This window comes from Cyprinus carpio, chromosome A14 (assembly GCF_018340385.1).
Source record: "Cyprinus carpio isolate SPL01 chromosome A14, ASM1834038v1, whole genome shotgun sequence".
In the NCBI taxonomy this organism is placed as follows: domain Eukaryota; kingdom Metazoa; phylum Chordata; class Actinopteri; order Cypriniformes; family Cyprinidae; genus Cyprinus; species Cyprinus carpio.
In genome coordinates, this window is record NC_056585.1 from 29,264,842 (window position 1) to 29,292,775 (window position 27,934).

General features: G+C 36.7%; 1 protein-coding gene and 1 long non-coding RNA gene across 3 annotated transcripts in view; both read left to right on the forward strand.

Moving 5' to 3' along the window:
- The window catches only part of dele1 (DAP3 binding cell death enhancer 1), a 239,934-nt gene that overhangs the window by 205,624 nt on the left and 6,376 nt on the right, over window positions 1-27,934 (forward strand). The gene's annotated exons all lie outside the window — the stretch shown is intronic.
- Window positions 21,105-27,350, forward strand: LOC122147500. The gene is made up of 3 exons (XR_006161663.1): window positions 21,105-21,264; window positions 26,820-26,934; window positions 27,334-27,350. It is a non-coding gene; the product is annotated as an uncharacterized LOC122147500 (long non-coding RNA).

Sequence of the window (27,934 nt, forward strand, 5' to 3'; positions counted from 1 at the left end):
TAAGATTAAGCCTGGACCACAAAACCTTTATATGTCTTAAGTGTCAGTTTTTCGAAATTGAGGTTTATACATCATCTGAAAGCTGAATAAATCATCTCTCCATTGATGTCTGGTTTGTTAGGAGGACAATATTTGAAAATCTGGAATCTGAGGGTGCAAAAAAATCTAAATATTGAGAAAATCATCTTTAAAGTTGTTCAAATGAAGTTCTTAGCAATGCATATTACTAATCAAAAATTAAGTTTTGATATATTTACGGTAAGAAATGTACAAAATATCTTCATGGAACATGATCTTTACTTAATATCCTAATGATTTTTGGCATAAAAGAAAAATCTATAATTTTGACCCATACAATGTATTTTTGGTTATTTCTACAAATATCCCCCAGAGACTTAACACTGCTTTTGTGCTCCGGGGTCACATATTATAAATGATTATCATTAGTAACATTTACATGCATATACATCATTTAAATAAAACATCCAGATTAAAATAAAATAATAAAGTAAAAACAGAATTTGACCAATCAGAGATCAGTCAGGCCAACACAGATTCAGAATTTAGTATTTTTACTGACATATTTTTAATATTTTTGAGAAAGCATTAGTAACAATTTCACAGATATGCATAATTTAAAATAACAACAAAACAAAAAAAAAAAAAAAATAAAAAAAAAAAAAATATATAACAATAAAAGATTAACCAATAATAAACAAAAAAAACACATTAGTAACACATGCAGGTATATGCATAAATAAAAATAAATAAAATAAGAATATCCAGATCAAAAAAAATAATAAAAATAAATAAATAAATACTATTCCTACTACCACTACTACTAATGATTAAGTAGAAATGAAAAATAAAAATTTCAACCAATTAGAGATCAGTCAATAAAAATGTATTATTGCCAAAGCATTAGTAACATTTACATGCATATGCATAATTAAAAATATATATATAATAATTATATTAATAACAATACCAACAATAAGTAATAATAATAAACAATAATAATAAAATAACGAGTGGTTTGTGTCTCAGTGTCCAGGCCGGATGCTTTATCCAGCGGTGTGGCGGTGAAATGCCTGCACGGGGCGCTGCAGACCCCAGACAGCGGCTCCAGTGACCGTAGTCATGGCAACAGTGATGGAGACGTGACCTCTGACCTGCAGACGGCGCACAGCTCTGATGACAACAACAAGAAGACCCCGAGAGCCGCGCCACACTACTGCCATCAGAAAACACACAAACACATTCACAGCTGAAACAAATACTACTTTATATTATACTGTTTATTCATTTCTACATAAATGTGCACTTTATATTTGTGATTGTTCTTATTCTGTACTTGACACGTTCTGAACTGAACTGTGCCTTGTTCTTTTTGCATTGTGTTTGACGACAGTTTAAATAAACACAATAAAACAATGCACTTGCAGATTCATAAGGTACAGATGTGAAGTGCTGACGCTTGATTCTTGATCTTCTTACAGATGAAACTCTCTTTCCTGAACACCTGAAACCAGAGGTAACAGATTAGACCCAAAAACACAGTCTGTCCTTGTACTTGAATCACAATTGAACTGACTGTTGTCTTTCGTAGAGCTGTTTTATAGCTGAAATTGAATTAATTTCATTATTAACAGTTGTTAAGTGAACTGAATCCACATCGACTAAATTAAGCTGAAAAGACTGCAAAAAATGATTTATCACTCAATATTTTTGTCTTGTTTTCTATAAAATCCATCAAGGTTTTGAATAAAAACAATGGGGTCAGAAAAATAATCATTGTTTTGTTTTTGCATTAAGTTTGTTTTTATTGTTTTAAGCAAAAACCTACTCAGTTTTCATACATTTTCCAGAAAACAAGAATTAAGTTTATTTTCTGACAACATTCTTCTTAGTTTCTCTTGTTTTAAGCATAAACTCATTACTTTTATACACATTTCACAAAAAACTTCTCCTCTCGTAAAAATATATCTTTTATATATTTGACAAAACAAAACAAAAAAACACATATCTCCTCTATAGATCTGTTTATATATAAAATATCACATTTTTTATAATAACTTAAGATAGATTTAGCAACAATAGCACTGTTATTTTGCTGTTTATTCCTGTGCAGTCTGTGTTGTATAGAGCAGTATATAACTAGATGTAAATGACGTGTTTGTCGTGTATGTGTCCTGCAGGAGGGTGTTTCTCTCGACGCAGCAGCGCAGAATCTGCGACGCGTGGCAGACGGCAGCGTTCCTGTGATCCTCAACATCATCGGTAATGACGAGCTCGCGCACTCAGAGCGCCGCTGTGTGATGTGAAGTGCGTCTGAACGAGTGCTGCTCGCTGTGTTTCAGGTCTGGAGAGCGCGAGAGCCGGCGACTACGAGACGGCCTTCTCCTGTTTCCTGGCCTCGGCGCAGCACGACTACAGCAAAGCTCAGTTTAACCTGGGAGTGTGTTACGAGAAGGGACGAGGCGTGCAGACGGACCTCAGCAAGGTGCCGCGGTTTTCCCTTAGTAACAGTATATGGATGCATGCATTTTGCATGTTTGAAAATATTTGCATGCTTGATTTTAATTGCATACTGTAACTTGCTTTGGAAAAAATTATTTAATACATGTTTCAGATGATTAAAAAAAATGACTGGCATATCAGGAAATCCAGTACATCATTTAAAAGAACAGTAATAAAAATAAAAGTAGAATTAGAAGACATTTTATCTGTATTTTGCTCACAGATATTAAAAATTGCTCCATTTTACAGTACATTCATATTTCCAAACTTGTATTGAGAATCGTTTATAAATTAAATCAACAAAAGACGCCAAAACCAAAGCCCTGTGTTTTAATATTTGAAATTAAAGACATTTTTACAGATGTAAATATTAGTATTGTAATTTACAAATACAACTTCAAATAAAATGTTATAAATTAAAATTTATGTATTTTTTTATTATTATTAAATCCTTTTTTTTTTTTGGAGGGGGGTTAAACAAAATACTTTTTTTTATTTTATTTTACAACACAACAGTAAATGATAAATAATAATAATAATAATAATAATGCTTATTAAATTTTACAGTCTAGTAGTATTGCATTAAAATCTTTGATTAGTTTAATTTTTATAATTTAAACAATAATACAATAATTATTATCATAACATTATATATACATACACGTTTACACTCATATACCATATTTTCTGGAAAAAACGTTGCACCTCTTTTTAACTTGCAGCACATAAAAATTGCATCGTTGAGAGAAGAAATAAAGACAGATAAGTTCCACTGGTGTATTGGTTTGATTTTTTTTATTATTTAAATAATAGTAATACCAATAATTACTTCTCTCTTTATTATCGTCTGTTGTCTCTCAGGCGGTGCATTATTACAGACGCGCCGCAGTCGCTGGTCACCGTCAGGCTCAGTATCGCTGTGCTAAACTCCTCCTGAGCAGCAGAGGGCAGCAGAGCTCAGAGACGGACACCGCAGCGGCGCTCAACTTCCTGCAGACGGCCGCAGACGCCGGACTCACTGAGGTACCGTGTGCAATATAATGTTAATACAAAACTAGAAAAAATAAGTATAATATAAATATGTAAATATCTAAAATATAAATATTATTTAAAAAAAATATATATATAAAACAATTAAAATAAATATTCTTAATATAAAATTAAATATATTAAATAATTTAAATATAAAGTATAATATAAAACAATAATATAAAAATATATTAAAATATATATAAATAAAATCTCGTGTGTGTCTCTGTCTCCAGGCTCAGGTGTATCTGGGTGTGGTTTTGTCTCAGCGTCCGGACTGTGATGAGAAGAAGTGTGTTCATTATTTCAGGGTGGCGGCTGAGAGCGGGGTAACGCACCTGTCCTCTTCATGTACTCGAACGCTTTGAATGTTTTAAACGACGAGTGATGTGAGGTCTGAAGATGCTGTGTTGACGTGCAGGACACTGCGGCTCTGGTGTGTCTGGCTCAGTGCTACGAGACGGGTTTCGGCGTGTCTCCGTGTGTCCAGACCGCCGTCAGTCTTTATCATCAGGCAGCCGCCAGAGGAAACCAGCAGGCCAGAGACGCTCTGAGAGACCGACACAGCCGAGACGGTCAGACACACACACACACACACACACACACACACACACACACACACACACACACACATACACAGAGAGACACAGACACACACACACACACACACCACACACACACACACACACACACCAGATAGACAGAACACACACACACACACACACACACACAAGACAAACACAAACACACAGTTCTCTCTTCCTTTTTTTAAAAGTTGTTAAGTTTTATTGCTTTCAGTCCTTTTTTTAGAGAATTAAAAAATCTATATTAATAACAAGCAGTTTTACGATCATCATCTAGGTGACTTTACATGTATAACTGTTTTCTTAAATCTCTCTCTCTCTCTCTCTCTCTAGTGCTGCGCTCGATCCGATCGGCTCCTTGCTTCTCTGTGATTGGCCAGCTGAATCTCAACTCCATGTTTCCTCAAGAGAAGCCCCGCCCACAGCAGCGATCTGCTGCCAATCACAGCCGCTCCCTCATTCCTGGAGCACAGGAAGTCTGAGCGTGTCGCTTCAGATGCTCAGTGCTGAAAGCAGCCGCAAGGTTTGGACGCTCGGGGTGCGATAACGTGATGAATTCATCTCTCATCTCATAATCGTATATTTTAAGCAGCTTATTTGACAGATACAAACGCACGCACAGGCATGTAGCCATTAGAGACGCACACAGAATCTGCCTGATCTGACCGATGAATGTTCTCAGCAATCGCAGCAGAGCTGGAGAGTTCCGGAGCTCAGTGATTGGCTGGTTAGGATGTCATAGATTATTCAATGAGCTTTCGTTTCAGCCACTTTAAATGTATTTTGCCAGTGGGAAGTGTTTGGTTTTGTATATAAATGTGTGTTTGGTTGTGGAGAGAAGGTCTGAATCGAGTGGAATGAGTGTTTTTATTGAGCGTGAAGAAAGGGATGTGCCAGAGTAATCTTATCTTTATATTTTTCGTGTATAATAGTGTCTTGTGGAGGTCACATGGTGTCATTTTCTTGTTTTCTGTGCTATTCTGACACATTGTTTACGTGATTATGTTAAAACAGTAAGCTCACATATTCATTCAGAAGCAGAAGAATGATTGGTTATCAAGAATTAACAACAAAAGCATGTGATTGGCACTGTTTTACTGCTAAAATAATCACATGTGCCAAAGGTTTAATTAACATGTGCCTTAATCAGATATACAGTTCATGGAAAGACAATATTTTGAGTCTCAATTTCAGAGCCAACTTTGTGTTGTTTGTCTTTGTGTTTGTGTTTTGAAAGTCATTTCACCCTAAAACACTGTCTAAACTACAATAAAGACTTTTTTTAACATGGTGTTTGATTAATATGCGCAAACAAAAATGTACAATTTTAAAGTAATATGGTTAGACATTTATGTTTTACTTCTTTAAACAATATAAGAAGTGTTTGGAATCTCTGTTGAGAAGAAATTTAATTAAATTAATTAATAGATTTTTCTGATTACAATAGCTAATATTTGATTATTTTGATTGTATATTTGATATACATTCTCATAACATCAGAGCTCGATATTCGCAAAATGTCCTTTTGACGTTATCTGTACTTGAACTTTGAAAGAAACGTTTCTGTAACCTTTAAATAACGTTTTAATCACAAGACATTTTAACGTACTATAGTTAAGCTATTAAGTCTTTCATTTTTGCTGTTTTATTTTTAAATTTTATTGCATATAAGATTAGAATTAGTGTTTGAATAAATAATTTTTCAAAAGTGATTTACAATATTATTCAATAATGTACTATACTGTTGTAAACTTGCATTTTTGCTAGATTTTCTTTTCAAATTTTAGTGCATAGGATTATAATCAAACAGTTGTAAAAATTATCCAAGAGTCTTTTACTTTAGTATCCAATACTATAGTTACTGAGTCTTAAATTAAATGAGGGTTGTTGGTTTTTATTGTTACTATTGTTATTTGATTTTTATGTTCAGATGTGAAGTGTTCGTCAAATAATATATTAAAGTACCATTAATATATGCATTTTAACAACTAAAAAATGTTTTTGAGCAGGTGGGTGGGTGCTTCATCCCTCTAATCATTATATGTGCCTCATGAATATTAAATCACGTTTCTAGACGCTCTAGGAAACTTGATGCAATGTCCCAATTAATATTCATACCGTATCTTGCGCTCGGCGCTCTGATTGGTCAGTGTACGCGTACACAGTATGGCAAGCCAAAGTGTTCATTAACGCCTGGTCGGGGGTCTGATTGCACAGTGCCCCGTCAAAACCGGGCGATTTGACAGCAAAACGCGCGTCCTTGACGTGTGATTTCCCATAAAAACTCGCGTTCTTAACATGCGCTTCGAAGTCACGCAAAACCAGGCGTTTATGAATCAGAGTCGGCGTCAGAGCAGATCTACTGGAGGGGCATTGGATCATCGGCGGGGGGGCACTGTCGTTTTGATAAATATTTTTTTGACGCATTGGCAACATCATAGTAGCATGGAAATCAGACCTAAATCTGAAAGATCTATATAGAATGACAATGAAAGATTTAGACTTGGGTTTTTATCTAAAAGAGGAACAGAAGACATTTTTTTTTTTTAATTTGCTGTTTTGCCGACCGGATACGGCTCCAATGATCTAGAATGACATTCTACCCTAGGATGTTAGCTCCAATGATCTATCTAAATATTATTTCACTATATTAATTTATACCTTATTGACCTTATTGCTGTCTTGATTCCTAATACACAACAGACGACGATTGTTAGGTTAAACGTTCAGAATACGATTCCATATACGGTTAGTATAGCCTAGTTCAGCACGTCAGCGAATGGACAGCGACTCAAGTAGCACGTAGTAACCTATTCTCGCGTTCTACGAGTTCAGTAGCCTACATTTTTTGTGAAAATGTACATTTTTGGGAAACGCGCAAGGAATTGCGGATAACGTTTATAACCTTGCACATAGAGAGCGCTTTTAAGAGCTAAGATAGGCTAGGCTACATTGATATCGGGAAACCCGGCCCAGAACAGATAGCCTAAACAACAGAACAGGACAGAAAATAATAATATAAATATAATATAGGCTAAATAAAAAAAACATAAAATAGGCCTACAATGAATAGCTTTATATTTTTTATACTTAATTAACAAATTACGACGACAAAAATAAAACACTGAATCAGTTTGAAGCTTTGAAAAACCGGTTAAAAAAATGTCCCCATCAGACAAAGTTTTTTCGTATAGATGTTTCTGAAAACTTAAAGCTTTTTTCTTCATAAAACGAGTTGGACATCATCATACAAATGTCTGCGTATGGACCAGTTAAATCAGAAGACTAAAATTCGCCTGCAGAGAATAAGGATGTCACAACAATAATGAGCCACTCACACAAGGTATAATGTTTAACTGATTTTTTTAGTTTTTGATTTGCGTAGAATGCAAATTTTGTAGAACTTGAGAAATAGATAAAGATAAAATAAAATACAGGAAATGGAAAAAATAAAATACTGAAAATAAGTGTGGCTCAACAAATAAAATAATTTCTTTAAACACCGTTTTTTCTTAGGGTTTCAAGGACTTTAAATACTCTAAAGGACTCATTTTCTAAACAAAATAAATAAAGGACAAAATAAATGTATATTCTGCTATTACTTTATGCTAATACTTGTTTTTAACCTGGGTTACACACCTCCCAGCAGTTTACGCACGTACCAAGCAGAAATGACATAAGCCCACATATCTTTACAGACAGCCAAGTATAAAACACAAATGCAGTTAGAACCCACAAACATTCATCAACAATTCACCTGCTTTTTTAAAAATTAGCTGCTAACAACTGTCTATAATATAGATGGACAAACTGTTCTTCAACTTGAAATGGATTTTGCGAGCGCTGCAAATCAAATGTAACAAGTTTACTCGGCGACCAATAAGCATTCGAAGCCTAGTAATGTGCCATGAACAACCAAAATTATGCATTTTCCCCATTCTTTTTATTTTATTTAATTTAAGTTACAGTTTGAACATTTAATATTAAAATAATAACTAAAAGGGATGTTTTGCGAAGGGGCCACGCCATGGCCTGTAGGAGGGGCATCAATGACCGCTAGGGGGGGCACGGCCCTCGAATGCCCCACCACAGCGCCGGCACTGTTATGAATACTTTAGCTTGCCATAACTCGGAGACAGCGGCACTGGGCGCGCATTCTGTGAGCGGCGCGGGCGGTGCGGAGAGGTCTCAGATTGCGGGAGTCTGGACTTTAAAACCGGGCGTCACCGAATCAGCATCTTCAGGCGAGAGAACAGCCGAGCCGCTCGCGCGCTGCCGGTGCTGGTAAGTGACCGTCTCTGAAAGCATGACGTCATGCTTTCACACGCACACACACAATACACGCGCGATGATTATTGATTATTCCGATTGATTTGATGTATCTTCGGTTCAGCAACTTTATAGAATTGATGACTGAATTGAGTTTATCATGCACAGGATGCGCCTTACGAGACAGTGACTTGACACTTCTTGCTGTCACAACAATGTCATGCAGGAATACACGCGTGTGTATGTCTAATCGTGTCAGATGATGATGATGATGATGATGATTTGTTGCAGACTGTTTGTAAGTTGAGATGTGCGTCATTCATCGCGCGAGTGTTTTGGGCCGATCAGAAGCGATCTGTCATGATCAGGAGGACAAACAACTTCTGTGCATCCTGATGTCATTGCTGTATTTTCATCAAACTTTGGGAAATATTTTTATTTTAAATACTTAAATGTCTGTGTTGTTTGCGATGTTGCATTTGCAGTTTTGTTGCATTTAGCATTATAATCAAAGAGTTGTGTACATTATTGTCTTTTTCTACTGTACATTATGCATTAGTAGTCATTGAGTCTTGCATTTTTGCTATACCTTATTTCAAATCTTATTGCATATAAGATTGTAAACAGTTAGAATATGCAATTATTGCAATACTGTACTATACTAAAGCTGCATTTTTGCTGGTATATCTTATTTTAAGTCTTATTGCATAAATGATTAAAATCAGTTATAAGAATATGCAATTATTGCAATGCTATACTATAGTAAAGTTATTAAGTCTTTAAGTTTTGCTGTGTGTATTTTTTTTACATTTTTATTGCATATAGGATTATAATAAGTGTTTGCATAAATTATTTTCCAAAAAGTGTTTTACAATATATGCAATACTGTAATGTACTATTACTGTTATACACTTGCATTTTTGCTAGATTGATTTCAAATTGTATTGCATATAGGATTATAATCAAAGAGTTGTATAAATTATCCAACAGTCTTTTACTATAGTTACTGAGTCTTGCATTTTTTGCAGATATATAATTTTTTTTATTGTATTTTACTGTATTGTGCAATATTGCACTTTACTATACTGTTATACACTCCAGGTCTTGCAGTTTTGCTGTTATATTTTATTGCATATTAAAATAGGGGAGGCACAAAACAAATATAAACTATTTGTATTGTGCAGTTTTACAGACCTGTCTCCGTTAGTGTAAAATCAGAGTTAAAAACAGCTTAATCCTTATGATTTTCTGTAAATATATATTTAATATCCGTTGCCTTCTTGAATAACTATATTTACGTAAAATCTGAGTTAATGAACACAATAATATAATTTTGAATACAGTATCAGTGTTGCGATCAGTCAAAACATCATTTGGCTGATGCACAGAAAAACAGCCACGCATGTGGAGACTGACACACACGTGTGTGTGTGTGTGTGTGTGTGTGTATGCGTATGCGTATGTGTGTGTTGCATGCGGGCTGTTGTGGTGAATAATGCTGTATAATCTTCAGTGGAAATCTGCAGCAAACACATTTTCCAGCCCAGTCCATCAAAGCCGTTGTTTGTGTTTGTGTATTTGTGTGTGTGTGTGTGTGTGTGTGTTGTGTCTGGTGGTGGCTGTGTGTGTGTGACTATGTACTGAACCCCCGTTTGTTTGGAGTTTAACATGAGACGCTGTGCCGACTGTGCAGTTCAGGTAAAGGTGATCGGGTGACACAGTGAAACTCGGCTGATTAACAGAGCAGATGTTATCACTCATTCTCATTCTCAGTTGTGTTTCATGCAAAGTCTCAAATAGATGACTGTGGCAATAGACACAAATGTAGATGTAGATTTCTTCATTCTTTAAAGAAACTCTAAATTCTGTGTCAATGCAGTCAGCAGCTCATAAAAACGGAATTAGAGCAACAAAATTTTGCATTACTCCCTAAAAAAGTAACTAATTGTGTATTAGCAAAGACTTTGGTTAATAAAATGGGACTAAATACATAAATACTGTACATACTTGTAATGCATTACCCCCAACACTGAAAGTCGATATAAACAACTTCAGTGATCATTAAAAGTGCAAAAGTAGATCTAATCCACAAGCTATTAAATCAGTGTGGATGGCAGATGAGAAATGGTTGCGTTTCATACTCTGACAAACCTGATGAAAAGATTGAGACAGTATTGAGATCTGTTCTGGAGCTTGTGAGGAACAGGAGAAGAAGAGTACAAATCATTGCTTTCTGGGAGAAAAACGACTGAGATATCAACAAGATCTCATTTGTGAGATTCTTTAATAGGAGAAAGTTCTAAGATGTGATTATAGTTGTGTGTGTTTTCCTTTGATAAATAACTAAATATCCTTTCCAGCTGTGTTTTCAGTGACAGGGATTAGTGAAGGTAATTAACCCTCGTTCTCTTTATCTTTTGCAGCCAATTAATCGTTTGCGATGATGTCACTGAAGAAGCCCCGCTCAGCCGCAAGTGCATCGACCATAGAATCAACCAATCACGGCGTCTCGCTGTTGACTCCGCCCACCTTTCTCAAACTTACGCTCCTCCCACAACCAGCAGCTGAGCTGCGACACCATAAAGGAGGGCGTGGTCACCGTTTCCAAGGAAACGCAAGGGCTCGAAGAGTCGTCAGAAATATGTGCTGACCAAATATTCAAAAACGCGATGGGTTTGAGCCAAAACCCCGCCCCTTTAAACCAAAGCCACGCGCCTCCTCTAGCCGAAGACCCGCCCCGCGACGAAATCCGCCTCTAAAAATGCATCTTCATCGCCTCTATGCTCCTCGCTCTCCTTCTCTGCCTCCAACCCCCAAACTGGCCAAAAAAACTAGGCAACCAACCAACCTGCAGCTCAAGGAGGAGCAGCAGCTGGACCTCAACAAGAAACGACAGGAACCTGGTGAGGAGCAGCTGGGATTGGCTGGAGGGGAAAGGACCAACCAGAAGAACCCCCACCATCAGGAGGAGGACCAAGAGCTTTCTAATGAGTACCATCGAGAGAGAAGAGGATAGGCCCGAGGGCCCAGCCCAGATAAAGACACGCAGCCCGCAGGAGGAGAAACACCTCCTGCCCAAACTAGAGGCGCAGACGTGGGCGCGAAAGAGAACCACGTGGAGGTGCACCTCACCCTCCCGCCAGAACCCCCTGCTCCTGCTGGCCAGCGAGGAAGAGGAGGAGGAGGAGGAGAGTCCCGGCGAGACGCTGGATGTTTACCAACTGGACGTCCGGCCCAACAACGAGCGCGTGAGCCACGTCAGAGACGGGACGGCAGAAAGCGGCGGTTCTCCTGTAAGAGCGCGACTGCAGATGAGCCCGTTACGCCTGAAGCTGAGAGGAGACGAGACCCAGGAGTCGCCCGAACCCCTGCTGAGACCCGAGAAACAGGTGGAGGAGGAGGAGGAGGAGGAGACTCCAGCTGGACCACGCTGTCGCAGGAGAGCCCCTCTGTGGAGACGCCTCAAGGGACAGGTGACCATCAGAAATATACGCTTTTCTGCTCCGCGAGGCTGCGTTTATTTGATCAAAAATACTGTAAAAATTTTGAAATATTATTAGTATTAAGAACAGCTGTTTTCTACTTGAATATGTTAAACTGTAATTTATTTATGTGATGTGCAGCTGTATTTTCAGCATCATTACTCCAGTCTTCAGTGTCACATGATCTTCAGAAACCATTCTAATATGATGATTTGCTGCTAGATAAACACTTCTGATTATTATCAATGTTGAAAACAGATCAGTATTTTTGTGGAAAATTGATTCATTTTGTTTTTCAGGATTCACAGATGAATAGAAAGTCAGAAGAATAGCATTTATTTAAAATAGAAAGCTTTTGTAACATTATAAAATGCCTTTCCTGACACCTTTGATCAATTTAATGCGTCCTTGATGAATCAATTAAATCAACAATTTCTTTCAAAAATAAATAAATAATCTCAAAAATAATAAACTTTTGAGCAGTAGTGTTTCTATCTGAAGTCATGCACATCTTTATATTTATCTCCTGTGTAGCAGGAAGCAGCAGTTGCTATGACGACAGACAGTTTCTGAAGTGTGTGTGTGTGTGTGTGTTGTAGTTGTTTGGGAAGAGCCTCCTCTGGCGCAGGACGTGTCTCAGGAGTATTTTTGGCATGTTTCAGCTGATTCCACTCCACGAGATCAGCCTGTGGCCGTCGACGCCCAATCTGCCCAGGAGGTGGAGCTTAGGGTGAAGGGGGCGTGTCTTCCTGTGCCCTGCACTAAAGCACAGAGTGAGGTAGACGCAGAGCTTCATCTCAAACCACATAATCATAATGTATTTCCTGCTGAAACAGGAACGTAGGGCAGGAAATATTGAATTAACAAATATTGATTTTTTTTTTTTAAGCCACGAAACAGAATTTGCAATCATCTTTTCTTCCCGATTATGACGTATGAGTGAAAACAGCTTCTCAAACGGGAAAAAAAAAAAATCTTTTTTTTTTTTTTGTGAGGACTGGAATGATGAATCGTTGTTGTTTGCTAAAACAAAAATCATTAAAAAAATAATTTTCATTACTTGAAATAAAATAAAAATGAACTAAAATGAAAAACTTAAACTTAAAAAATGTAATCTATATAAAAAAAAATTAATTATTCGGAATAAAAATAAAACCTTAGCTTAAATAAAATGTATATAAAAAACCCTGAACTTATTTAAATATTTTTCAGTTTAAGTTTACAATACAATTTACAATATCATTTTATGTATACCAAAATAACTATATTATATATAAACTAAAATAAGAAAAAAAAGATAAACAAAATTACTAAAACTTGAGCTAAAATTACAATTAAAACGTGACAACTACTTCAAAATATTAATAAAATTAAATGTTAGCTTTTTTTTTTTAACTAAATGCCTAAAATAAGGTTTAACACAAGCTTAATATATTTTCATGTTTTATTCTACACATAAAATATATAAAAAAAATAAATTATAGACAAAAAAAAACTAATTAAAATAAAATGTTTAATATTTTAAATATTAATAAAAACTATATTAAACATGTTTTTTGTTTGTTTTCTTTCAGTGTGTTTTTTGGTTAAATGCATGAAATAAGGAATCTTTGTCTCAAGCCCAAGATATTTTCATGTTTTATTTTTATTCTACAACATAAAATACAGTAAATCAGTAATTTTGAAAGCTCTTACTTGTCTTGTAAAAGCTAACCGGTGTCTTCGTGGGACTGCAGAGGTCAGCGGTGTTTATACTGGTATCATTTAACCTTTCCAGCTGCTAGACTGAAAGAGTTTGAAAGAGTCGTCTGGCGTTCAGTGATGACTAAACACTCTTTGTTCTTCAGTAACAAAGTGCATCTGCAACACAGTATCAAACAGATGCGTGTGAACCTCGTCGTGTACTTAATGTTGAGTAAAATGTTCATGGGCTTTATATTTGTCAACAACCCGCAGCGTGTTTATGTTCAGTGGTTTTATTTCAGTGCAGTTGTCATATTTGAAGTGGTTTTATAGTTTTAATATTATGTCAGAATTGGTCAGCCCCAGTGTCATGATCATAAACTATTGTTAATAATCCAAAAGCTGATGGAAAAATCCTTTGGTTTTTTTTCGTTGTTAGTCAGACACACGTTTAAATGAACATACAGTGATATTATTGATTTGTCCGACACTGTTCGGAGGGAGAGCAAAACCTGAACTGAGCTGAATTTAAAATGAAAAATTTAGTTAAGTTAGTTAAAATAATAGAAGAAAAAAAGAATGAAAAAATAAATTTATATTATACAGTTATTGAACTGAACTGAATCAACATTGAACTGAATTGATCTGAATAATTTTCATAATTGATGAATTTTGCGAAACTGTTATTTTCTTGTTGTTGCTATGAGGCTGTTTTGAAGCGACCCAGCTAACAAAAATATGTTCTAAGAACGTTTTGATAATGTTCCCAATAAATGACACTTTTTAAACTTTCGTTAAAACGAACATTCCATTTTATCATTAAGCCAGTGTTACTTTTGAATGTTCTCTGAAACAAGTAACATTTAAAAACAAGGAGTTCAATGAGAAAACACTCCATGAATAATGTGACTTGACGTGTGTGTGTGTGTGTGTGTGTGTGTGTAGCGGCCCAGCAGTATCGTGTCGGACAGCTCTGTTGAACCCGTTCCTTCATCCGCAGCCTCTTCACCCTCCTCTTCCTCACTGTGCTATGAGGCGATGGGACGTGCCGCAAGTTTCCTCAACAACAACTACCTGGTAAACACTGACAAAAACACACACCGCAACGACTAACAGCACTTTACACAGAATACTCAGCAGTGCACACATGCGCTGTACAGGACCTGACGGAGACATGCGAGTCCGGCGCGAGAGAGAGACGGCGGCGCGAGCGACAGATGAACCGAGTGAGTTTGGGAGCTCAGGGCGGCCCGTACAGCTTCATCAACCACAGGTGACCACAAACACATCATCAAGAGAGTCTTATTCATCATCCCGCTTCACACTGACAGAGCTTTCCTCTGCAGAGCTAAAGTCCCATCAGCCCCCGCAGACACCGTCATCCCCATCAACGACCCGGAGACGCAGGTGAACCTGCACACAAAACACAGATTAGTTACTAACCACTCTGTAATTAATTACCAAACATTAACAAAACAATAAGCAACTAAGAGAATGACCACCAAAGTAGCAGTATTACACAGTGATTAAGAATTACATGAAATCACACACAGACAGAAAAAAGGAAATAAAAATATATTACAAATAAAAATAAAATAATAATAATTATTATTATTATTATTAGTGTATTATTACATTAAAAAAAAATTCACACACAAAGCTAGAAACAAGGGTAATATAATATAATATAATATAATATAATATAATATAATATAATATAATATAATATAATATTAGTAATAGAAGTAGTAGTATTAATAATAATAATGGGATGGGACTTTTAGCTTTTTTAAATTATTATTATTATTATTATTATTATTATTATTTTATCCAAAAAAAAAAATCTATCTAACCTTGAATAGTTGTTTTTATTATTTTAACAGCATTGTCCAACAGAATATAATATAAAAAGTAAAATAAAATATAAAAACTAAATAATATTATATAATATTATAAATATAAATTCTCTACCCTGAAATAGTTGCTCTAATTATAATTTGGTAATCATAATTGAAACATGGGATGTTTTAATGTTTTTTTTTTTGTAATTTAAGCAGGAAATCAGCAAATTTTAGGGAAGAATTAAGTTGAAGCTGTCAGTCTGGATATATGAATACAAAATGTGCACTGACAAATACATAACACAAAAGTGAATTAACATAACAGAAATATAACTTTGTTACATCCTGTGCAGATATTATGGAAAGGCGATGAAGGATAAATCTGCGGCAATAAACACAGCTTTCTGTTCCCATGATCTCTGTGGATTAAGATTTAATAACAGTGAGAGAATAAGAGACGTGGCGCCTCTGCTGCTCAGTGTGTGTGTGTGTTGTGTGTGTGTGTGTGTGTGTGTGTGTGTGTGTGTGTGTGTGTGTGTGTGTGTGTGAGAGACAGACCGCGCGAGACTGCTGCAGAATTCAAGGCACATGTAACAGCAGCAGTTGACGCAGTGCACTGTGGGAACAGAAGAATGACATCATCAAGTTCAACATGAAACATCTAATGTCTGATATACAAGAATGTACTGTATCTGAAATAAAACAATAATCAGATTAGAAGGATTAATACTGAAGAAACATAAATGATATGAAATGAATCCAGTTATGAATGAAAGATCGAATCATGAGTTTTATTGTGAAGCAGACTGTATGTACAAGATTAGCCGAGAGGTACTCGTGTATGTTTATCAAAAGGAGAAGAATCAACTTTGTGATTTCTGTAGAATGTGTTTTATTAAAGTGTGCCGCTTTTAATGATACCAGGACATGTTTTTACTCAGTACGTTAATGGACATAAAAAATAAATTAATAAATAAATAAAAAATCATGGAAAAATCTTAACATTTTTAATCAAATGTCAGTTTGTTAGCTAAAATTTAAACTAAAACCCTAAAAAAAAATCTGTTACTTGAAATTAAGTGTTAACTGAAAGTAAAATCTGAAATAAAATATTTTATTTCAGCTAGTTTCCAAGGGCAACAGTTTTCATTTAGCTTAACTTGACCATATAAAAATAACTAAAAACTGAAAAAAAAAAAAAAAAAAAATGACATTTAAAAACAACAAAAATAATAAAAAAGGACAACACAGACAACAATTGTACTAAAACTTTAACTAAAATTAATATGAAAGCAGAAAATATATAAAAACAGAATCTAATTCAATTCATACAACTGGTAGATGATTTTTATATCTATATTTTTTGTATTTTGTTTGTTTGCACACAATTCATTGAATTATTGTTATTAAGACTATTTCAATCTTACAGAGAAATATGTAAAATACTTAAGAAACATAAAAAGAAAAAATACAAAGAAACAAAGAAAACTGGGAAATATATAATTAATATTTAGGATCTTTTCTAAGCATCTTGCATTACTTCCATCATGTGAAAATGTATTTTTAGAGAGTAAATAAATGTAAGCAGGAACTGATTGTAAATAAAGCAATAAGCCTCGTGAACCGGGGAAGCCGTGGTTACAGTGAATTTATAACAGCTGAGGGGCGTTGTTAGCCACGACATAAAGCTGAGAGACCTAAAACCCCTTAGCTGTTATAAATTCACTGTAAACCATGGCTTCACAGGGCTTATTGCTTTTATAAAAACGGTTTATTCCATACACGTAGTAAGTTTTCACAAAATAAAACAGAGCAAATAAAGTGTAATGATATTAATAAAAACAGTATTCTTCCACCAAACAATGTAGTTCCTCCTCCCAAACAGTTGTGGTTGCAACAAAGTGGTTGCCGAGCAACACACAAACGTAAACAAAGGTGTTTGTTACATTGTAGAGTAATTAACAACAGCTTTGAACGCGGCTCAGCCAATCAGAATCAAGGACCGGAACTCTCCGCTTTATAACTGTATCTGTTATTATGTTATAATTAGAAGTCATTCACAGTGTTCCTGCTGTCAGTCTGCTGTAGATGTGACTCTGGGCTCACGTTGCAGGTGTTTCCGGTCCAGTATCTGGGCTGGCTGGAGGTGCGGGATGCAGATGTGATGTCTGCGAGGAGCGGCGCGGTGGTCAGCGACTGCATCCAGCAGCTGCACCAGCGCAGAGAGACGCAGAGACCGCGGGTGAGACGCAGACGCAGACACACACACACACCCACATCCGGGCTCAGTCAGAAACTCATGACAGCCTCTTCTTCTCACATTCAGACACAGACGATGCTGCTGGTCCTGCAGGACGCCACGCTCACCCTCATCCACCCGGCTGACCACACCCTCCTGCACTCTCAGCCAATCAGCTGCATCCGTGTGTGGGGAGTGGGGCGGGGCTTCAGCAGGTTTGGAACTCGATTACACTGACTCTTCTAATGTTTACTGCTATAGAGAGGCTTAATCAGTCAGTTTCAATCACAAGTCACTTAGAAATGAATGCTAGCGTACTGTATACTGCACACTACGTAACGTGAAAGACTACACATTATGCAACACACGGTCACATGACCTCGTTTGTTTGCGTATTTAATTTAGTGCGTGGAGATCTGTTATCTTCACACAAATCAATATGCTTCTTTCTATATCCAGTTTGGTGTAAAGTGTCAAATAATGTCACTGTTCAGAATAGTTACATGCTGCACATGTTATTATGCCATCTGTGCAGTTTACAGTATATACGTCTACTGTAATGTCTGCGATTTTTTAATTTTCTGTGTTTGTTGAATACTAGGATAAATGCGTAGTATGCATCCAGAGCAGGGTTATTAAAACTAATGTTTTTTATTATCAGCAGTAATTAATATTTTTAGCTATGTAGAATAAAAAATTAAAAAAAATCTTTAATTAGAACACAAAATATACATGAACTGAAATCAAATAAGATATAAAAAGTGTACAATTATAACATTACATATAAAACCAAAGCCAAAATAAAAAATTTTCATTTAGTTTAACTTGATGTATTAAAATGAGTAAAACAAAAACTGAAATAAAATTTAATACAAATTATATAGACATACACAGTTCATACTAATATATATATATATATATATACACACACACACACACACACACACACACACAAAACAAAAAAACTACTAAAAATGACAAAAAAAAGCACAATACAGAATTATTAATAATAATAATAATAATAATAATAATAAATTAAGAAAACAGAAAATTTAAATAAAAACCAATTCAAAATATTAATAAAAAATATAAAACGAATAAATATATGAATTAAATATAAAAAAATGATTGCAAAAATGATACTACAGTGCTTTTCATTCACTGCTGTAAATGCCGTCAGTTCTGGTGGTTTATTGCACATTTTAGCAGATATAGAAGGTAATTTGTGTATTTCATAAAAAAAACACCGTATGCTGATATTTTAGCATTTTTCCCATTTTTTTGGGTTGTGCACATGATTTTTTTTTTTTTTTTGGTGTGCATGTATTTTATAAACGTTTGACGTTTGTTTTGGGTATTTCATGCATAAAGACAATTCATATGTGCACAGTATGCATACTGTAGATGTGGAGTGCAGTGCATTGTGGGATACGGTCTGCTCTGGTGGTTTACTGCTCATTCGAGTCCTCATAATAACACCAGTGTGCAGGAGTGCTAGTGTGAGGCGTGTGCAGTAGTACGGCATCAGTGATGAATGTAGCAGAGCGTCTGTCTCTCTCTTCTCCGTCCTCTGAGGCTGATGAAGATTTTAGTGCTTGTGTGCAGAGACTCTCTCTCGCTCTGATGCGCGTCTGTTTGACAGATGGAGGATCCTCTGCTCTGAACCACACTGATCCATTCACTCAGTATGTGAGAGAATCCAGTGACGTCCTCCAGGCTTTTAATATGAGCCCCAGTCTTTGTGTTGCATACGGTTTCAATGAGTCAGTGTGCACTATATACTGAGTAACATTTAGTGAGTAAACTAGAGAAACTCAAGTCATTAAAAAACATTTGTTACTTCACATATAATCAACATAAACATTAACTGATTTATTTATTTTTAACAGGGCAGCATTTCTCATTTTAATTTTGTTTAACTTGATGTACTGAAATTACTAAAACTGAAATCACAATTAATAAAAAAATATAGACATGAAAAAGTACTAAAACATTACACAAAAATACTAAAACTTTAACTAAAATTAAAAAAATACAGAAAAATATGAATATAAAAGCAATTTCAATAGATTAATAAAAACCTTATATTATCTCAATTATACTAAAACAAAACTGACTAAAACTAAACTTAAAAAGAAAAAAAAATGTTACTTGAATAAAACGTTAACCTGAATAAAATATAATAAAAAAAAAAAGAAATTGAACTTTTTTATTTCAAGTAGTTACCACAGCAATATTTCTCATATGAGTACAGGATAATGAAGATTTTCATTAAAATCAACTGCTGTTTTATAACATGATTGTGACAGTGTCAGCGATGAAAATGAGTTTTGAGTTTGATAGTGTCTGCAGTACCGGAGCTCACCAGCAGATGCCGCTGCAGACCGAGATTCACTTAGTGTTATTTATGTAGCAAATTAATTCAGCAACATTTCCATTTTAGTCTAAACTTATGAAAATAAAACAATAAAAATTAAAAAGAAATAAATTAAAAACTGAAAAAAACCCATAAAATTGATAGACATTAAAATGCTAAATTAATTAATGCAAATGTAAAAATTATCCAAAAAGCAGTAAATAATTTTTTTCTTTTTTAAATTATATTTTAAAACTTATAAAAGTACTATAATAAGAGATGCAGACAGACAGAAATGGAGTAGAGATGTTAGAGCCCATAAACCTGGTTAAGAAAGGAAAATGAAGATGGTGCGTTTCTTTCCCTTCGCTTTTAGAGAAGCACACACACACACACACACACACACACACACACACACACAGAGTTCTATACAATATGAATGAGTGTATTTCGGTGGATGAAGTCATTGCTCTATATTTGGAGCACTCAGCGTTTTCTGTGTCCGTGCACACGAGGTTTTGAAGTGATGAAGTCACAGCTCTATATATGGAGTACTGTGTGTGTGTGTGTGTGTGTGTGTGTGTCGACTCCTCCCTCTTTCTGTAGCATCTCTGTTTCACACTGATAGTGAAACACATTCACTTATTTCACCTAATAAGCGCTGAAGTGTTTCATTCTTTTTAATTCTGAAAACACAACACTTTTTCAAATTTGTGTTTTTTTCTTTTCTGTTTCTATTCTTTTTTTTCCCCCCATTTCTTTTTTTTTTTCCATTTTCATTTTTGCTAATTTATCTGTCTGAGGATTTTTTTTTATATATTTCCTCTTCATTTATTAGTTTGTTTCATTCCATCCTCTCGTTTCCACTTTCTGTGTTTTTGTTGATTGTCCAGCACCTCTTCCTCAGCGGTAGGTTAGAAGAGAGAGAGTGCAGAGAGAGAGAGAGAGAGAGAGAGAAAAAAAAATTTAGAGAGAAGAGAGAGAGAGAGAGAGAGAGAGAGAGAGAGAGAGAGAGAGAGAGAGAGAGAGAGGAGAGAGAGAGGGAGGAGAGAGAGAGAGAGGCGAGCGAGAGCAGGTTGGTGGGAGTGTGTTGGGCTCTCGGAGAGCGTGTGTGTGTTTGCTGAGGGAGGCACGGATCAGAGACGGAGGGACGTACGGGAGATCAGCGGGTTCAGAGAGTGTGTTTGTGCTGGATGCTGGTCGTCGTGGCGATGGGAGTAACGACCCAGAGTGCAGCTGGATGCTGATGAGTGACATCAGTGTGAGTAACACACACACACACACACTGCTGCATCGCACTGCTGCTGTTTCCATGCACTCGTGTGTGTGTGTGTGTGTGTGTGTGTGTGTGAGTGATTTACTTTGAGGATGAAATTGTCTGCTACATTTGGTCTTTTTTGGATAGAGTCATTATAAATAGTTTTATAGAAAAGTCTATGAAATGTGCTTGTTTAGGATATATAAACATGACTGTTTTTCTATTACGTGTTGGATGCCTTATGGTTTCAGTAACTGTTTTTTTTTTTTTTTTTAAGCAAATATGTGCATAATTGTGTGCAAAATTATTCAAATCAGGCAGAAATACAAGAAAAAAATATGCAGAGAAAGAGACACTGTTTGTCTGAATGTGTAAATGTTTTATGACTTTTGCTGTTCTGCAAATGTGAGCACAATACAGTCAGAAAGAGAGAGAGAGAGGGTGTGTGTGTGTGTGTGTGTGTGTGTGTGTGTCTCTCTCTCTGAGGGGCAGATATTAATGACATGCTGAAACAATCACAATCTTTTGGGAAAAGGACAGAAAGAGGCAGTGATTGATTGTGTGTGTGTGTGTGTTTGTGTGTGTGTGTGTGTGTGTACTTGTTTTTACTCATGTGTGGTGTGTGTACACTTGTTTTTACTACTTGGTGAGAACCAAAAGACTGCACAAAGATAGTAAAATAAGGAAAGCTTGACCAATTTAAGGACCCCACAAAGACATGATCTTTTATATAAGACTATAAAATAACTAAATATACTCTCATTCAAACCTAAACCTACCTGTCACAGAAAATCCTTATAGCTAACATTTTTATATTTATTCTTTATTATCATTTTTAAGATGTTGCCTTTTGCCAACTAAAGGACCCCACAAAGTAGTATAAACAAGGGTGTGTGTGTGTGTGTGTGTGTGTGTGTGTGCAATGATAGTAGAACCTGACATACTAATACTGAACAGATGAAGGTCTGACAGAGACAAACTGCTCAGTGAAGGACTAGATTTTAGCCTGTGCTAAACTCAACGTCACAAAACAAGGGTGTTGCTATGCAGTTACTAGGGTGGTTTAGCTGGTTGCTAGTGTAATGTGGGTGGTTTCTAGACTGTTGTTCGTGGTTTGGGTGGTTGCTAGGGTGTTGCTATGATGTTTGGTGTGGTGTCTAGGCTGTTGTTCGTGGTTTGGGTGGTTGCTAGGGTGTTGTTGCTATGATGTTTGGGTGTGGTGTCTAGGCTGTTGTTTGTGGTTTGGGTGGTTGCTAGGGTGTTGCTATGATGTTTGGTGTGGTGTCTAGGCTGTTGTTTGTGGTTTGGGTGGTTGCTAGGGTGTTGCTATGATGTTTGGTGTGGTGTCTAGGCTGTTGTTTGTGGTTTGGTGGTTGCTAGGGTGTTGCTATGATGTTTGGTGTGGTGTCTAGGCTGTTGTTTGTGGTTTGGGTGGTTGCTAGGGTGTTGCTATGATGTTTGGTGTGGTGTCTAGGCTGTTGTTCGTGGTTTGGGTTGTTGTTAAGGTGTTGCTAGTGTGATGTGGGTAGTTGCTGAGGTGTTACTATGGTGTTTTGGGTGGAGGCTAGGGTGTTCTGTGTGGTTTCTAGGGTTTTGTTGGTGGTTTGGGTGGTTGGCAATGTATTCTGTGTGGTTGTTAGGGTGTTGTGGGTGGAAGGGCTGCACAATAAGGGAAAAAAAAAGTCTTAATTGCATTTTTTTCCCTGATAAAAATGTGCACTGCAATTCAAAATGAGATTTAAAACAACTTTCAAAAATTGTGATGTGGGTGGTTGCTAGGGGGTTTGCTATGGTGTTTTTGGGTGGTTGCTAGGATGTTGCAGAAGGTTACCATGCTGAAAAGAGTGTTCCTCCACCAGTTTGCGTCGGTGAATGTGTTTTTTTATTTATTTTTATTGACTTTTCCTGTTTTAATGTGAAATCTCCTCAACAACACACATTTTGTGAGGAATCACTCATGTTTGGAGCAGAAACACTGCTCTTACACACTCAGTGCTAGAGGTTTCAGCACAGCACTATCAGCACTATTGAGTAAGGATTGACTTAACTACCAGCACTCATTTGTTTAATATAGGAACATCAGAAGTCAAACCAGGGTCTCATACACACATCAAAACAAACCATTATAAACAGTGGATTCATTAGTCTTTGACAGTATGAGTTGAAAGTATAATATAGTTCATTATTACCCTCAGAGTTCCTTTAGTTTCTGTGTGTGTGTGTGTGTGTCTTTTAGAAACCTTTAATTTCTCTCTCTCTTCCTGTGTGTGTGTATGGTGTGTGTGTATGCAGACAGACAGAATGGGTTCATCACTAGGGCTCTGAGACTTCTGAGAAACACACACACACTCCTGTTAGTGTCAGCTGAAGTCTCTTCATGTGCAGGTAGCGAGTGGAGACGGAGGAGAGTGTGTCAGTATGTGGTGTAGTTTTACTCAGAACTTCAGTTCATGAAGTTTATAGGGATTTCAGTTTTCAGACACATGAAAGCCATTCAGACTCGCATTTAAATAAACTCGTGAACCCGTGAACAGTATTTAATATAGTCACCAAGGAAACATTTTTCATTTTTATTTAGTTGCACTGATGAACCAACCACAGTGCTTAAGCAATAACATAGTAACCACCCTAGCAACAACCCAAAACACCTTAGTAACACCCTAGAAACCACCCACCGCAGCCCAGAAGATCACAGAGACACCTGCTTCAGGCCATATCAGACGAAAAAACAGCCAAGTATGCTTGCACAAACAAGGAATTTGTTTTAGTGACATAAGCTTCCAGTACACAATCAGAATCAGAATCAGAAAGAGCTTTATTGCCAAGTATGCTTGCACAAACAAGGAATTTGTTTTAGTGACATAAGCTTCCAGTACACAGAGACAACAACAACAACACAGACAAAAAAGAAAGAAAAAAGACTAATATTGCAAAATAAATCGGAACATAAATAAATTGTATGAACAGTTGTGCTATAGATAATAATGGAATAGAGTAGAGTGAGATGCAGGGATGTACTTGGATGGAGGGGTAACAGATAAATATGAGGATATTGCACATATTTATTGCATAAGTGGGGAACATTTAACTGTTCATGAGGTAGATTGCCTGGGGGAAGAAACTGTTCTTGTGCCTGACTGTCCTGGTATTTGCGGCTCTGAAGCGCCGGCCAGATGACAAAAGTTCAAAAAGGGGGTAAACTGGGATGAGAGGGATCCAAAGTGACTTTCTGAGCCCTTTTCCTCACTCTGGATGTATACAGTTCTTGAAGGGTTGGGCAGGGGAGCACCAATAATTCTTTCAGCAGTCCGAACCATTCTCTGTAGTCTTCTGATGTCTGATTTTGTAGCTGAACCAAACCAGACAGTTATTGAAGTACACAGGACAGACTCAATGACGGCTGAGTAGAAATGTTTCAGCAGCTCCTGTGGCAGGTTAAACTTCCTCAGCTGGCGAAGGAAGTACAACCTTTGTTGGGCCTTTTTTACAATGGAGTCAATGTGATTGTCCCACTTCAGGTCCTGAGAGATGGTGGTTCCCCAGGAACCTGAATGACTCTACTCCAGCCACAGTGCTGTTCATGAAGGTGAGTGAGGGGAGTGCAGGGGGTTTCTCCTGAAGTCTACTATCATTTTCACAGTTTTGAGCATGTTTGGCTCCAGGTTGTTAAGTCTGCACCAGACAGCCAGCTGCTCAACCTCTTGTCTGTAAGCATACTCTCAACCGTCCTGTAATAGACCGATGACTGTAGTGTCGTCTGCAAACTTCAGGAGCTCGACAGAGGGGTCTTTGGAGGTGCAGTCGTTGGTGTACAGGGAGAAGAGCAGTGGGGAGAGAACACATCCCTGAGGGGCAACAGTGTTGGTGGAGCGGCTGTTTGACATGAATTTCCCCAGTCTCACTAGCTGTTGCCTATCTGTCAGAAAGGCTGGTGATCCACTGACAGATAGAGCTAGGAACAGAGAGCTGGGTCAGTTTTTGGTCTGGAGGGCTGTTGGGATGATGGTGTTGAAAGCCGAACTAAAGTCCACAAACAGGATCCTCACATAAGTCCGTTTTGTCCAGATGTTGCATGATGAAGTGCAATCCCAAGTTGATTGCATCATCCACAGACCTGTTGCTCGGTAAGCAAACTGCAGGGGGTCCAGTAAGAGTCCAGTGATGTCCTTCAGATAAGCCAGAACCAGTTTTTTCAAATGACTTCATGACGACAGACGTTAGAACATCCCAGAGCACCCTAGCAACCACCCACAGCAGACCAGAAGATCACAGAGACATTTGCTTCAGATCATACTGGAGTCAAACTCCCTAGCAACCCCCCAAAACACCACAGCAACTCCCTAGCAACAACCCATAACACCCTAGCAACCACCCACAGGAGACCAGAAGATCACAGAGACACTCGCTTCAGACCATACCAGAGGAAAACACCTAACAACCACCAAAACACCTTATCAACACCATAGAAAAACCACCCAGAACAGCCTAATCGAGGTTTGCTGGCGGTTGCCGCTGTACTCTGAATGTCACGAGTGACACTGAAAACATGGCCACAAAATCATTAACCTTTACATTCACAAACACGCATATACAGATATCCCTCCAGCTGACTCTTTCTCTCAGGTCTCTGTCTGATGGATGGTTTTCTGCTGGTGTCTCATTAGCTTCCGGTCCTGTTCTAATGCCTCACACAGTCACGCTGCAAATGCTCTTCAATCTGAACGCTATTTATTTTCATTTGTGAGCGTTTGATGAATCACATGATGAATCTGTGTGAGGTTCCTGTGATTGAATTATTTACACTGGCTTTTCCCAAATGTTTTTTAATCAATCATCTGAACCTCTTTCAAGGAAAATATGTACTTGAAGCCCCCTGAGATTAAGTTAATATTTTAATAATTTAACACATTCACTTGTTCACGGTTCTGTGATGATGTTGGCTAATGGTCATGACATGCATGATTGTTTTTTATTTAAAAATATATTTCTTTAATTGTAAATTTTTTATTTGATAGATCTTTAATAAGGACTTATTTATTTTATGTTCTTATTTTAATATTTATTTTAAATGTTGCATTTGTGATTTAATTGCTTTTTAGTGAGCGGTTCATTTTTATTGTTTTTACATTTAATTCTACTCTTTTATGATTTGGTTAATATTTAGCAAGCGTTTTTTTTTATTTGCATATTGTTTCAATTGAAAAATTATCGTAATTTGCTTTTTTTGCCTGCTCAGTTTGTGAAAATCTGCTCGAAACTTGGTTTCGAAAAAAATTGTGTTTTTCAGTATAATGTGAAAAAAAGTGAAAATTAAATGTCTAATAAGTATTTCCTACAAATCCTCCATCCACTGCCTAAGTTAGTTTAACTTAGTTAAACTGCTGATATGTATATGTCTAGTTATGTGAATAATAATCTGGTTTATAATCATAAACATCTGAAGGAAACTCTAGCGCCCTCTTGAGTCTTGTGACAGTAAACGCACCTTAATGACTGTGTTTTCTTGTTTGATTCTACTTTACAAACTCAAACAAAGTGTCTCTCTCATTGTGTTTCAGGGATTTTGCGTATGTGGCCTGTGACAAGAACACGCGTGTGTTGAAATGCCACGTGTTTCAATGTGACAGTCCTGCGGAAAGCGTCGCCAGCAGCCTGAAGCAGATCTGCTCGAAGGTGAGGAGCGAGAATCGAGAAACAATCCGCACACATTCACAGCAAACAAACACTCGCTTTCATACTGACAAACTGAATCACTAGACGTATATTTATTATCAAGCTCATTAATAATTCATGAGGAAAGAGCCTCCCTAACCAATCATCTGTCCAGTTCAGTTTTCTGTCAGTCTGTGGAAAGATAAATGTGTGTCTTCTTGGGAAAATATCTGTGTTTACAGTATTTCTTTGCATTGTGTGTGTGTGTGTGTGTGCGCCGTCCATCCTCACGTAAAGTTGCCCGCTCAGCACGTCCATCCACAGACGTTGATTAACATTGAGCTCAGATTTATTGGCTTCAGATTGATGACCCTCAGGAGCAGAGAGACTGACAGGAGGCTGTTTTGTTTGTTTTCTCAGATTATGGCTGAACGCAGGAGCGTGGGTCCCGTCGCAGGCTCCTCGTCTCAGTTCAGTTCGGATGTTCCTCTGAGAGGTAAGAGCTTCACACACACAGGCAATGATGTTCAGTCACATGACCAATCAAATCTGGACATTTGACGATTGTGAGTGACCTTTTTGACTCGAGGGCCCTGTTTGAAGGCCTTTTGTAATACAAAAGTTTATTTCAAACTTTATTCATAAAGTAATTAAATACATTTCTTTTTCTAACTTTTGCACTTAACAACAAAGTATTATGCATATAAAATAAGTACAATTATTAAAATAATTAAATTCCATAATTTAAGTATAAATTTAACTTGAATGTTCATTTGGATTTACTCTTTTTATTGCCAGTTAATTGATATAATTTCTATACTCTTGTGATTACAGGTTTTTATTTTTAATTTCTTTCATAATTTCTTTTTATAACTTTTGCATTAGCGCATAAGTGTTTTTCAAACTTTGTTTACAAAATAATTATCAATAATTAAATTGAATAATTTCAGAAGTTTAACAATGTTCTTCAGGGTTTACACTTTGTTTTTATTTCTAGTCTTTTGTGAGTACAGGGTTCATT